We start from the raw sequence: 15,000 nt of genomic DNA on the forward strand, positions 1-15,000 counted from the left end.
GCTAAAGTTATTTCAGGAGAAATTCCACGATGAACATCGCCCATCGGCAAATTCACAGACAACCTCAAGCTCGAAGAAATCCATTCGGTAAGATCTATTACATGTATATCTTCTGTGCTGTAATATCACTGATCCAGTTTAATATGCTCGACATTTCTTTTTATACTGGTATCTCTGTCTACATCTAAGCTATTTATACATATTTACATTTCTGAGTGATGAGAAAGTAAAATTATCTTTGTGTTAAATAATTTTCAGTGGCCCTATAAACAGCGAAACTGGGACAACTTACCTTTTACTCTAAGGCGACCTAAATGTACGTTATTGTTTACATTTAATATCGTTTAAACCTTATAGCCACCAAAAATCGTCATAAGCTACCAGCAGCTTTTGCAAACGAAGAAAAAGTGTTGTCCTTTCTTAAAACTGGCGGGAAGTTGCCGTCGCAGTGTTGCATAACATGCTCAGTCGAGTGGACGCAACATCAGTCTCGCCTCAGCCTTAACACTGATGTGCCGTCGCCGTCGCCTCCGTCCTGGTGGTTAAGGTCTCTACTTTTTACCCTGGGAGAACTTTCCCGTTTCGACTTCTCTCCTCGTTTCATGCGTTTCATGGCCTAGTAAAATAACGCCTCGCATATTGCTTTAACACAACCGCATCACGCGATAAAGTGAAGATACCCGGATGTATTCCCGCGTCAAATTGTACGGGTGTTAACGATTGTTGACATCTCGTAACACCTTGGGGGATTAACCTTTTTGTCACGAAAAACACAAAATTTGCAATAACTCCGCAAGAAAAAAACATTTTCAAATAATTTCTTTTTTGCAAGAAAACAAATATAATGAGCTATCTTATGGTAGCTTTTTAACATTTTGAAAAATTTGAGACCGAAAAGGTTAGCAGTAACCTTAAGTGTTGGAGCGGATCTTGTTTGAAGTTCGTCCTCTGCCGATTCTTGTTCTAAGCCAACCGGCTAGTACTTAAACACGGAATGCCGCAATGATGGAATGCCGGAACGGCGTCACCATTCGACATCATCGCCTTATGAAGACTAGCAGTATGCAATCGAAACGTCGCGACCTACATCACAAGTGACCACATCGTGAAACAAACGAGAATACTTTTTATTGTACTTCACCACGATGAATAACAGCAACCTTTTTTACGACAATAAAAGGGTTCATATTTCACCATTGTTTTGTAGTTTAATTTTTTGCCCCGAACACTTGTGGGGGGGGGGGGGGGGTGGGGTAGTATTCCGGCGTTCTATGTTTAAGTATTCCGGCGTTCTATGTTGAAGTATTCCGGCGTTCCATGTTGAAGTATTCCGGCGTTCCGTGTTTCAGTATTCCGGCGTTCCGTGTTTAAGTATTCCGGCGTTCCGTGTTTAAGTATTCCGGCGTTCCGTGTTTAAGTATTCCACCGTTCCACCGTTCCAGCATTCCATCATTCCAGCATTCCATGTTTTTAACTACTAGCCAAGCCAACCGGGCGTCTTTAAATGAAATACATCAAAATGTGAATGATCTCGTTTTCAGAGATAAAGTGGAATAAAGTATATCAGTAAAACTCTTCTTTGACCTTGAACTGACAAAGTTTTTTTTCATGGCTTCTAATTTTAGCGTGATTCCTATTCGCTGGCTTAGGGTGTGCTTGTTTTCTTTTAAAACTCATGCGGTTCAAGAAAAATTCATTGCCAAACTGGTGAATTCCAAAGCAAATTTCACTCGAAAAACCGATATCGTACGCATGGCTTCGTGATTCATACGATATCGGTTTTTAGCGTAAAATTTACCGTGGAATTCATTAGTTAGGCAATGAAATTTTCTATAGAAAAAAGCAAAGAAAATGATTTAATAGGCCATTTTCGATATATTAAATATTCAGCTTGAAAGTGAGGCAGTGAGGACAAAGACAATAGAAACACGTGGGAATTAATGTGAAAAATATTTACATATCATCCACTTTCCTTTGTCTTTGTCCTCACTGACTCGCTATCAAGCTGAATTTTAATATATCGAAAAAGGCCTATTAAAGCAGCAACCGGAAACATCAAAACGCGGACGATTCGAAACCTTTTGTTTTTACTAACCCTACAGGAAGAAAGAATAAATAACCAGGGAACTCCGCTTTTAGGCTTGGCTAATCTATATATTATATAGCGTTGTTTGAACAAGGAAGCCTTCCCCTTGGACTGAATCATTTTGTTTTCCTCTGTACTATCTTGCGAAGGACAGCTGGACTTTTTGCATTTTGACTTGTTTGACCATTCGTGTCCGCCATTCCGTTTTCGCTTTGGCAGGGTTATTTACGTTTGTCGTATTGGTACTATTCCAGCAAACATGTGAACGATTTTGACCGCATTGCTCGTTTCAAAAAACGCCTTACGCCTTTGCGTGTTACTCTGGTAGAAAATGCTCGCAAAGAAATACAAGAATAAATTCTGCCAAATGGCCGATGATAAATAAAAAAGAAACGAAAATTCAAGTTGAGATCGATATCTGATGGAACAAATATTTATCAACAGTTTGATAAACTGAAGACTGTTTAAATATTTGCCGCTGATATACACTTTATTTCAGTCCTAGGTTGCCTTCTTCCAATTTCCGCCTCGCGGATATGGGTTCGAGCTACTTGCGAAGTCTTCCGCTTTCGGTTGTTGGTTTTTAATATATTGACACCGCATCACATTTGGCTGTCGCGTTTTATTTTCGGATTTTTCTCAAAGCCAAATTCATCCGCCTCGCAAGCCGCTGTATGTGTTTCAGATTGGGAATCGAAGGACGGTGAGTGTCTCGCTTTTCACATTAATTTACGTGCAATATAAGGAGGTTGATAGCTTGAACCGTGTGAGCTGGTTAACAGCCGGCTTCCACATTAATTCCCTCACTAAATATGACATGTTACCTAACTTTGGGTTACTTGCGTTGGTATTAATACAAAAGCCGCTAAAAAAAGATGGACGAGTATGAAACTACAAGTACGGGATAAACGGAAAGCCACGTAACTTATGCACTCAATAATGAAAGGACAATAATAGCATCACGAACAAGAAGTGGAACATTTGGTCAAGGGAAGATAGCGATCACTGGTATTCGAACACGTATGAACACGCATCAGAAGGTGACAATAATAAACAAATAGTTTACATTGGTTAGATAGTATATTTCAGGAAACGCATAGCAACCGCATGGCTGACTTGCGTATTAATTATTAATATAAATATCACTATAATATAATACTGATAAAACGATATGAAAACACTATACTCTAATAAAATATATTAGAAAACTAAATCCTAAAACACGTGAGCTGTAAGTTATTGTACTTCAGGAAGGAGGACATATTCTTACAAACGGTTTTCCCTTCACTTTGGAATTGCGAAACGCCTACTCTGCCTGAGCGAATAGGTTGAATTCACATTGTCAGGCAGCAGCTTATTTAGCTTGTTTTCTTTCCTAAGTCGAGAAGCAATTCATTTTTCTGGCCGCGCGAGAATAGGGTGGCCGCAACAAAAATATTGGAGTGGGGAGGGAAGGAGAGGAGAAGGAAACGATTGCGGACAAAAGCCCATGATTTTGAAAACTCCTGTTCGCCCACGAACGGGGTCTCTGATTGGCGCGGCCCGGATTTTTTGATTGACACCTCAGTCACTTACGTCAAAATAATGAGTTTCCCTTAGCAAGCGAATAACTCAGAGAAAGTTATTCGCTTTTGGTGGACTGACTTTCGCTTTCCGCTCGCTGAAATCGCTCACTACCCAGGCTAAAGGGCGAATAGATCTTCTTCTAAAGAAATGTTACATCGAGCAGTTTGCTCCGTTGACGATAAGGGATTTAGCGGTGGCTTAAAAGAAGAAGAACAAATTTGGAGTTATTTGGAGCTCGTCCAAGGGGGACATTGGAAAAGCCTCATTTCCCACGAAAAACAATGCCTGCGTATTAATTATTAGTCAAAAGTATTGCGAACGATCAAATCAAGGAAGCTTTCAATGGGGATTTCGGCTCATCGGCTGGCTAGTAAACAGACTCCTGAATGATTCAATCTTACGAGATCCTTGTGTTGTGCTATATCTCCGCCAAAATTCAACATTGGGATTTGACATACGAATTTCAAATTTGAGTCTTGATTTTCATTTTCGACATCGAAGTTTTATATCCAACATTGAAGTTTTTAATTTGACATCGAAGGTTTGAATTTGACGTCCAAGTTTTGAATTGACATTGAAGTGGAAAATTCTGTACTTCACATTCGACTACAATTTTCAAATGTCAACTTTTGAATTGAACTTCACGCATGAATGACTTGACCTTCAATTTCGTATCCTTGGTAACGGTAACCACTGATGTAGTTGACTGAGGGCTCGCAAGGCTCGGAAATTTAGGAATGGCGGCTGAAATATTGAGAGGACTGCAACAGGAGGTGGTACAGGAGACATTAACAGTACTTTCCCTTTTATCCCTTCGAAATTGATTGAATAGTTCTGATACTAGATTATGTGGCTCGAACACTGGTGTAAATAGATAGCGGACTTTAGGAACTTGACGAAATTGTTCGACTTTTGGGGAAGGCTACAACTCGCTTGCGTGTGGGTATCCGGTCGTAGCATTCGAAGTCAGATCGTTACAGAGTGACTTCATTCCACAAAAAGTCAGATAATTCGACTAACAAATAACCAGATAGCAAGTCTTTAAAATTGTTAAATGAATAATATCGTTTATTTCACTCTCTTGCAATGAGAATAAAAACTGTCTCTTCTATCGGATAGAGTGTCTTCATAGTCAGCACCAGAGCTTGATCATATAAGCAGTCCGGGTAAATGATCTTCAAAGCCCTTTTTTGAATGGATTCAGTGCTATTACAGAGGTACTCAGGGATATTTTGCCAAACGGCATATTCTAGGATAGACCAAAACACTATTCCTATAGACAATAAGTCTGATGTGTTCGCTCCGCTCTTTTCAGAAGTCGTAAGGCATAGAACAGTATTAATTTGGCAAATGTCCCTAACCACTGGATATAACAAGCTGATTGAATTACGTGGGTAGACTTAATTCAAAAGGGCGAACTTGAAGTTCCTTCGTGCGTAACTGAACAACTTATCAACTGCTGCGGAAAGTTTACATAACGTTCCCTTTCCGAAGGAAAAGAAAAGAAAAGAGTTATCGAAAAGTTCCAATACAGTCAGCGACGATGGAGCTTTGTGTTAACTCATTCTGTCAATTAGACATGCATTGAACAGGAACTTTTTTACATTTTCATTGAATAAGAGTGTTTTCTTGTCTTTTTAAAAGTGGAATGATCTGACTCTTTATTTGAAAGAATTGACTATGCTGGAACGATCTGACCTTGAACTAGAGACCGTATTTTGCCATCCTTCTCTTGAAGGTGCGTGTGGGTACTCTAAGGAGTTCAGCTATGACGGGAACTTGAAAACCCTGTTCCGTAAGCAAAGGCAATGGTCGCCTCTTATGTTAAATGATGGTCGCCCGATATCCAGAAAATATCCGAGGAATTGAGTGAGTAGATGGAAAGAGAGCGGGAGGCTCAGAGGCGAACAATTTCGTCAAGGTCCTAAAGTCCGTTGTCTATGTTCACTAGTGTTCGAGCCTCATAATCTAGTCTTAGAACCACTCAATTTCGAGGGGATAAAAGGAAAGTGCTGTTAATGTCTCCTGTACCACCTCCTGTTCCAGTCTCCTCAATATTTCAGCCGCCATTCCTAAATTTCCGAGCCTTGCGAGCCCTCAGTCAACTACATCAGTGGCTACCGTTACCAAGGATACGAAATTAAAGGTCAAGTCATTCATGCGTGAAGTTCAATTCAAAAGTTGCAAGTTGAATTTGAACTTGAAAGTCGGATCTGAAATACAGAATTTTCTACGGTAGCCCATAGGTATCATGACAACTTTCTTTCTACCCATGACAACTTTCGTTCCATCCATGACAACTGTTTTTCTATCCGTGACAACTGTTTTTCATCAGTGACAAAATATTTCTATCCACAGAAAAATGCTTTCTGTACATGAGAAAGTTCTTTCCATCTGTGACAAAATTCTTTGTAAATACAGTATATATGACATAATTTTTCTCTGATTAACGTTACGGTGAGGGCCTGGGTTGCACTGTCGGGGTTATAATTCCGTGTCCAAGTATTAAGTTACGATTAATCATGGGGACTATATAAAGTAACTAGTAGTAATGGGTAGTGTTGGCGGATGACGTTGAGTACTGTATTGCATAAGGAATTAATGTCGGATTTTTCATTTAGTGTACTTGGACACGGAATTATAACCACTGTCGGGGATCGGGTTTATTAAACAAGATGGCGTCTTAGGTCACTCTGGAACCGGAACTTCTGTAACACATATTTCACGGAACTCAACGGGAATGAGTAACATGGCAGCCGAAGGGGAGATCGAAGACGAAAGCGAAGAAGATTTGATAAGGTATTACTTTCTTCAAGGATTTCAATGTGGTGAAATCAAAAACTTCCTCTCTGAATATCATGAGAAGGAAATGAGCATCAGCACACTGAAAAGAAGAATAAACGGATTGAGTCGTCGAAATCCTGATTATGATGAACAAACGGTGATGCCATAAGAGACATGATCGACGGCCCAGCATATATAGGTCAGTGTGGCATGGTTTACAGTTACAAGGATTGAGGGTTCCGCGGACACTCGTACAGCAACCCTTTAAAGAGATTTATATCCCCATGGTTCAAGCGTAAGAAGACATGCACCTGGTGTCTCATATGGTGCGTGTCTGGATGAAATGGAAGTACCTGGTTTATCAAGTGGTACTTTGTTTCTCCCATGCATATAGAACCATGGGATACACTACTGACATGTGACTGGTTGCTGTTTCTTCATCGAGGACCTTTGTCCTTTTTTCTCTCTGGACTTCCAGCATTTTCATTGTGATGACTTAAGAGATAATTTCCTGCTTCCCTGTTTCTTTCATCACTTTCCCATACATTCGAGGAGTCTTCTTCTTCCTCTCCAAATTCATCACTGGAATAATCTGGATCTTTGCCCAACACATGGTACGCGTAATTTCTGCCGCGTAATTCTTTTCCGTACACAACTGAAAGGACAATTCTACGGTAGTCTCGCCCAATTTCCTCCATACTTGGACAGAACAAAGAAATCTTGTGTTTGACCTGGCATAAACAGGGCTTCGTTTCCATTGTCGCACAAAAACATGTGATTTTCGTCATCTTCAATCATTGCTTTGTTGAATATTTTCCATTTGCTCAACCTACCTTCTAAAATCTCCTTATGAGTGGCATCCACGAAATTTTATCGGAAGTCGCTTTCCCCTCAAAGGCTTCAACATCATGCTTCTGTGATCAAAGTTCATAAGCCCAATGTTTATGGTTACCTTTTTGTCCTCGGGTTTAACTTTAGCTGCTTTAGATGTACTCGTAGATTTCCCCCGAAAGGCGCTGGAAGTTTTTGCCTGTTTAAATCCTTCAAAGGTCATAACTCTACCGAATTTTCCGGGTGAAGAAGCCGACGATGAAGCACCAGATGAATTGTTTTAAGCGTGTGATGACGCCGTCACGTGGAATGATAAATTGATGGTTCGGCACATTTTGTTCGTGGAAGTAGCGAGATGACCACAGGCTAAACAGAAAGAGCTTGATAGCGATTCCCCTTCTTTCAGAACAAAGACTTGGCAATATATTCAGTTCGCATTTATCTCGAAAGACACAACCTTCCCGGGAACGCCATCTTCCAATTAACAATTATTCTTTGAAATCGAGAAAATTACTCCGAGTGAAACAAATTGTTGGCGTGAAGATTGTTTACTTTCAGCAATAATTATCTGGAAAAACGAAGTCAAACGCTGGTTGGCAACAGTATGAACTCTTCTTATACATTTTTGTGGCCTTCTTTTTGTGTCCTTCTTTGTCTTCTGTAGCACAGCATCATCTTGTATTCTCAATATTTCCGATTCATAAATGCTGGCGAGTTTACGCCGGCCATTGTTTTGTTTGGATCAAGCATTATTTACTCCGTAGGGAGAGAATTACTCCGAGATAGCGAACTAATCAGATTGCTCGAGACACCAAGATCACTGAGTGAGTATATACTAATGTAGATTATCGACCGCTCGCATGGCTTTGACTTGTCATGAGTAGCAAGAATTTTGTCACGGATCGAAACGATTTTGTCATGAAAGCATTGTTGTCCTGGGTAGAGAGAAGGTTGTCATACGTAGAAAGAAAGTTGTCAATGGCAGAGAGTGTTCGGGCCAGGACCCGCTGTGGAAGAACGTCACGACCCCCTGTGAGACTAGACTTGTAATGTGGCCACCCTACTGGGGCTATTTGTTGTGTTAATGTTATGGGGTACCAGAACATGTGCTTTTCGTTCGAAGAATCGTAGTCATTATGCGAAGCATGTACTAACAGTTTTCGTCAGATCATCAAAGTTATTGTTTACCGTTGTCGAGAGCAAAGATTATTTCTTAGCCTGAACAGAACAGAGAGAAAGTTGTCATGGGTAGAAAGAAAGTTGTCATGGATGGAAGGAAAATCGTCATGGGTGGAAAGAACGTTGTCATGGATGGAAAGAGAGTTGTCATGATATGAAAGAAAGTTGTCATAATACCTATATGGGCCACCGTACTACTTCAATGTCAAATTCAAAACTTGGATGTCAAAATTCAAAACTTGGATGTCAAATTTAGAGCTTGGATGTCAAATTCAAAACTTCCATGTCAAATTCAAAACTTCAATGTTGGATATAAAACTTCGATGTCGAATATGAAAATCATGACTCACATTTGAAACTCGGATGTCAAATTCCGATGTTGAATTTTGGCGGAGATATAAATCCATAGTATACAGCTGTCGGCAGAATTAGCTTTTTTGATTTTGGATTTTATCAATTGTCATGTTAAACTCTGGAATCCCGAAAGGCCGTTAAACAATATTATTGACTGTATGCCTTTGTTATTTAAGTTGGTTCGTTAAATTTCTGTTAGTATAATATTCAGGCGAATAGTAAGCCGAACCACGAAACTGGTCGCATGGTTCACCTAGTTATATCTGTACTAATGCACTTATACTGTATCGGCTCCCCACCCTCCAAAATAAATGGGCGAGCGAAACGCTAGAAGAAAACATAACAAAATCTAGACTGAGATTTAAGGCTGTCAGTGTTACATAGTCCACTCATGTGAAGAAATTCTACCGAATCTCCCTTATCCACGCACGATCCTCCACCGCGGGACCTGGACGACAAGACTGGTTTTCCCTGAATATTCAGCAATGGGGAAGTGGTAAAAAAGGCAGGTGTGGCCAGGTCCAATATAAAGGGGACAGGTGAAGCAGGTGGTGGCGTCCAAGGCATCTGAACGTAGTTAACCAATGGATTGACACGCTGGTACTCTGGGTTTCCTAGGGAGTTGAACGTAAGAATCTGCCGTGGCCTACACTGGCGTTGTGGCGGTCTCCCCTGCCGGACTAACAGGTTCCATTATTGAGCTTTCAAGTTCCAGTGCATCATAAGGCAAAAGTAAGTTCCTGTGGAACACGCTGGCGTTACCGCGCCCATTTTTTGGCTTGATTCTGTAAACCGGACTATCCCCTCCCATTCGTTCAGCAACGACGTGGATGGCCTCTTGCAAATGTGAACTCAGTTTTCCAGGGCCGTCCCGTTCTGCTAAATTTTTGGCGAGCACTCGGTCCCCTGGTTGAAGCACTCCGCCCGACACTCTACAGTCATGGTAATGTTTGCTACGCCCAACAGTTTTCTTTGCCGTCTTCTGAGCATGCAATCTGATACGCTTTGTCCATGTCTTCTCGCCACTCAAGCACATAGGAATTATAGTTAACTTGACCATTATTGTCCTTATTCAAACTGAATATAAGGTCGATGGGTAATCTGGGATTACGATCAAACAGAAGATAATATGGCGCAAATCCAGTGGTCTCATGTTTTGCATGAATCATCTAGTGGTCTCATGTTATGCATGAATCATCTTGTAAAGTGATTCGTCCCACTTGGGCTTCTTCAATTCTGGAAGGGTTTTGAGCATTGACAACAACGTGCGATTCATCCTCTCCACTTGCCCGTTTCCCTGGGGGTGGTTCGCTATTGTGCGAGACTTGGAAACACCAATTAACCTGTTCAATTGACGTAGGAGCTGGTTTTGAAACTCTCCGCCATGGTCGTTATGGAGGCGAGCTGGAAACCCAAACCACGGGATGTAGTCATTGAAGAGTTTCCTCAGCTATAATCCGTGCTGTCTTATTACGAGTAGTTTAAGCCTGAGCATACCTCGTGAAGTGATCAACTATGAGTAAAACATTTTCAAATTCTTTTTGGCTCTTTTCCAGGTGAAGAGAAGCGATAGACAGGGGCGTTTCTAGGCATTTTTTGTTTGTAAGCCTTGGTGGAGCATACTGAGAGGAGATACAATATGGGCGCGATAGCGCCTATAAGGAGAGCCCAAGGCTCGACATGTTAAGGGGGTCCGGGCACATTCCCTCCTGGAAAATTCTGAAAATTCAAGTACTCTGAGATGTAATCTGGTGCACTCTGGGTGCTTAAATTAATTGGCAAATGCCAGGATTCCATATGCAAAATAACATATGCATAACAAAATGCAGCCAGTTGTGGTTGTGGTCAACAACAACAATAACGTAATGGCCTGACTAGCGACACACTAGTTGCAAACATATCTGAAATCTCGGTGGAACTCAAAGAAATTCGAAAGCTAGACGTCTGTTTTTTTTGGTGCGAAATTTGCGAATCACGGCTTTTACATCAATGGCTATGTCTCTGCAAGCATGCATCAGGACAAGTGCTGCGAGTCGCTCTGTTTTCATCGTGGAATGTAAGTACTTCTTCAATCTACGCATCGTGCTAAAAGATCGTTCGGGGGTAGCAGTTGACACTGGCATTGTCAGGAAGATGGTAATAATTATGACCACGTTGGTATAAAGGTCCGGATTAGCGTGCTGGAGTGTCTCTGTGAGTGTCACTGCTTTTTCATCAGTTGAATGAGACCACTTTGTTTGCCACCTTAAAATTTCATTATCAAAGTCTCTTCTTCCCTGAAAGATCGGTTTTGTACGTTTCATAAAGCTTATCTTGTACTCCGCTGTTGAAAGCACTCAGCTATGCTGGAAAAAGATACCGTCCTAAGAAACGATTTTCGTGTGATAGAAGCCTGTCTTTTAGTTCTTGTATGAGGTAATCGACCAAAGGAAAATTCACGGCTCTTTGCCAGAGTAGATCTCTGGCATGTACTCTGGCGTTTCTGCTGGGATATTCACTCTGTGTTGCTGGCGTCCTGCTGTTCGAGGTATCGTTGGGTCAATGTCAAGATCGGCTGCTAGTTGTTTTCCTCGCTCATACAGCTCTTTCCAAATTGTTGGATCATTTCTTTCTGCGTTCCCGACATCTATCACCACACTTGCTTCTTTCGCTGCTTCAATAAGATCTACATTTTTTCTTTGAAGCAACTTTGATAAGGAGACTGTGTTAGAAAGAACATGCTCAGTGGCACAAAGGTCGATGATGAAATCAAATTGTCTGATGGAACACAAATACCCCCTTGCTTCCCATCTCCATCTTCTGATAGACTCTCCAGTGACTGTACTACCACGGGGTAAGCTGTCCGAAAAGCGTATAAAGAATCAGCCCGACTTGCCCATCGTGTTTCGCCCAAAGTTCTTAGCTTTGCTCGTCTTTCCATCTCCTCTCTTACTAAAACTTCTTGGCGTAAAGATTCTTGAAAGGCTAGCAGTCGCGTGACTGAATAGTCGAATGCAAATGCAATTGTTTGCAAGGTGCTGAGAATATTGCGTTCTAAAGGTTCCTTGCATGCGTGACCAATAGCAAGGTTAAGAGAGTGTGCTTTGCCGTGGACGAACACTGCTTCTGGTACACGCTGTCTTATGATTGCTTGCACACCCCTGTGTACTCCGGCCATATTTGCTGCACCGTATTAGCCTTGCGCACGCATCTTATGGGTTTCAATTCCCAACTCTCCTTGAGTTGTCATGAATTTCTCAGCCAATACCGCACCATTTGTGTTTTCTGCCTCTACGAATCTTAGAAACTCCTCCCTCATCTCCAAGGTGCTATCTTCATCTTTCCGGTCTGCAAAGCGGACACAAATTGACATTTGTTCCATTGCGGAAGCATCTGTTGCCTCATCTGCCAAAAACGCATAAAATTGAGCTCTGTTATAATCTTTTACCAAAGATGTAGTCTGCACAAAGTTCAATGAGTTCATTCTGAATCCTTGGTGCAACATAAATATTATTATTATTATTATTATTATTATTATTATTATTATTATTACTTTGCTCTGTTGTCGTTATTTTGTAAGTGAAGTGCAAGAAGAGGTCAGTCGTGGTACAAAACCGAAGCAGAGAAAGAAAGTTTGCTAGTTTGTTCCACATGCCCCCGTAGCGCAAAATTCTGTTGACCACACAGCACTATTACATCAATTATTGCCTTCAGGATGAGGCGATTTCTTTCAATAGTTTCGGTTACTTGCGATGACAAATGACTGCAAATATATATCTGCTTTCCACTCGTGATGCTTAATAGTTATCACCTTCGATCACAGCATCGTGGTAGGGAGATGACTGACTGGTGTGGAACTTTGTAAGCCTCCCAATGTCACTCCAGTCTCAGGGGCGTAGCGTCCATCATTTATACGCACGTACGCCAGTGCGTACTGCTCAAATACAAGAATCCTTATTCCATGGAGGCATTAATTATTTTTTAATCATAAAATCGAGCCAAGTTTTTTAAATTTCAAGTTAAAGTGGTGTCTGTGTGTGAGTATTTCCAGTATCTTTTCATTAACCCCTACAGGACGGGCCAAACGGATCCAACATTGTTGGACGCTGTTGAAAAGTGTCGAAAGAGGTGAACAAACGAATGCAACATGTTGGATCCAGAATTTTGGACTCAAGAGTCTGGAACCAAAATCTACCCAGAATCCTTAGAAAACAAACTCTCGCCATGTTGGCGATTTCAAGTTCCCTTTAAAATGTGTGATTGCAAGTGGACGGCTGTTCCAGAAGCAACAGCAACTGCCCGGTCTCCAAAGGTCTTGCACCATGCAGGTGTGAGGAACCTTGAGAAGACCCAGGGCATCACTGCGTAAGGAATAGCGTCCCGGGATCTTGACTTGCAAAATATTCTGCAGATACATTGGCGCCTTGCCTCTGAGAACTTGGAACACAAGAAGGGCTATCTTTTCGAAAAGAGATTGCTTAAGCTTTCGTCGCTGAGACATTCAAGACTTTGGTCATTCAGGGTCCGTAGCTTGAACTGACGAGGCAACCCGCGAAACAGATGCAACGAATAAGCCATGACCATGGATACCGATAGCCGAAGCTTATGCGTGCGTGCAACACTAGTGAATGTGATGGCCGAACGAATGCAACACTGTTTTTCACACCTTAGAACAAAAGAAACGTTGGATGATGTTGAAGACGATGTTTGATGGAAATCAAACTTCGTTCAACAACTTCCAACATCATACAACATGGTGGCCAAAGGAGTGCAACATGTTCGATTCAACAATGTTGGATGATGTTACACTAACATGTTCAGTGGACCCGTTTGGCCACGCCTTAACTGCAAAAAATGTAATAGTGGACGAAAGAAAAAAAACAACTCTACCCTTCGAAGCCCCCACACAGTGTCAGTCTTCAGTATCACCAGTCCCCCAGTTCCCGGTTATTTTTTAAGGATATGTTATGATGATGATGGTGATGATGATGATGTTACAACAGAGTTTGCGACGTCTTGCCCTTTGCTTGTACTGCAAACCCCCTGTTTGTGTTGTAGCTTGTTGCAGAGAAAACTCGGCAGATGGGTAACCTTAGTAATAGCTATCGCTAAGTGCCAATGAAACAGTCAATATAATACTGGCAGATTTGTATCAGCGTTCCAAAATACCCAACAATAGTTGTAATTTTTTATTCGAAAGTACTGCAACTGAACTTATCTAGTTAACAATAATACAATAATAGAAATTTACCTCTAGAGGCTGTGTCATCTTACAAAGTACTTGGTCTGACCCTGTGTGACACCCTAAAGTGGAACGATAACACCAACGAAATCGTTTCCAAGGCGTCTAAGCGACTGCACATTCTCAGGGTCTTGAAGCGCGCCGGAGTCCCTCCTGTGGACCTTGTCACCATCTATAGCGCCCTGGTTCGCTCTGTCTTAGAATACTCTTCTGTTGTCTGGGCTACTTGCCTTCCTCGCTTCCTCATCGACCAGCTTGAAGCTATCCAGAAGAGGGCCCTGCGAATTGCATACCCTGACCTTCACTATCAACAGGCTCTTGAACAAGCCAACATTACCAGTTTAGAGGATAGACGCACCCACCTGTGTCTTAAAGTGTGGCACAATATCAAAAATAATCCGGATGGCCAGCTGCACCACCTTCTCCCTCCCGTAAGATCCGAATGCCACTCTTACCATCTTAGGAACAGTAGCAGTTCTAGCCGTTTCCAGTATAGAACAAAACGCTTCGGTTCTAGTTTTTTCCCAGCAATGGCGAAGATTAACTAATCTTACGAGTCTAGTTATCTCTAGTATTGTCTTTTATCTATATCTGAATTGTAAATAACTTATGAATAGCCTGTAATCCCAGTCCCTTTGAAACAAATGTAATTTTATTTTTAGTTGTAACTTATGTAAGCACATTGTATTTCATAGTTTTTATGCCACCATGTGTGTTTTAATAAACCATCATTATTATTATTATTATTATTATTATTATTATTATTATTATTATTATAATATGCACACTTTGTATCTCCAACAACAATGTAAATGTCAACGTGTTTTGCAATAATATGGAAAGTATTGCCGTAAATTTTGAACGGCCGTAATTTGAACAGGAATATACAATAATTAAGTTCAAAATCAGTGCCATGTAAAAAATCGCCACAGCGTTTTCAGATTTTTCAGTGAGGAACATGTTACGGGGAATCAAACTA

The 15,000-nt window shown here is 41.2% G+C and overlaps 1 protein-coding gene across 2 annotated transcripts in view; it reads left to right on the plus strand.

The window, feature by feature from the left end:
* The first annotated feature begins 2,651 nt into the window (after window positions 1-2,651).
* LOC137986024 (TNF receptor-associated factor 2-like) overlaps window positions 2,652-15,000 on the plus strand; it is a 100,059-nt gene continuing 87,710 nt past the window's right edge. Inside the window, exon 1 of one of the 2 annotated variants that reach the window (XM_068833436.1) lies at window positions 2,652-2,789. The gene's annotated coding sequence lies outside the window, so the exon portion shown is untranslated. The remainder of the gene's footprint in view (window positions 2,790-15,000) is intronic. The other variant, XM_068833437.1, reaches the window with a different exon arrangement.

Source organism: Montipora foliosa, chromosome 2, assembly GCF_036669935.1.
Source record: "Montipora foliosa isolate CH-2021 chromosome 2, ASM3666993v2, whole genome shotgun sequence".
In the NCBI taxonomy this organism is placed as follows: Eukaryota; Metazoa; Cnidaria; class Anthozoa; order Scleractinia; family Acroporidae; genus Montipora; species Montipora foliosa.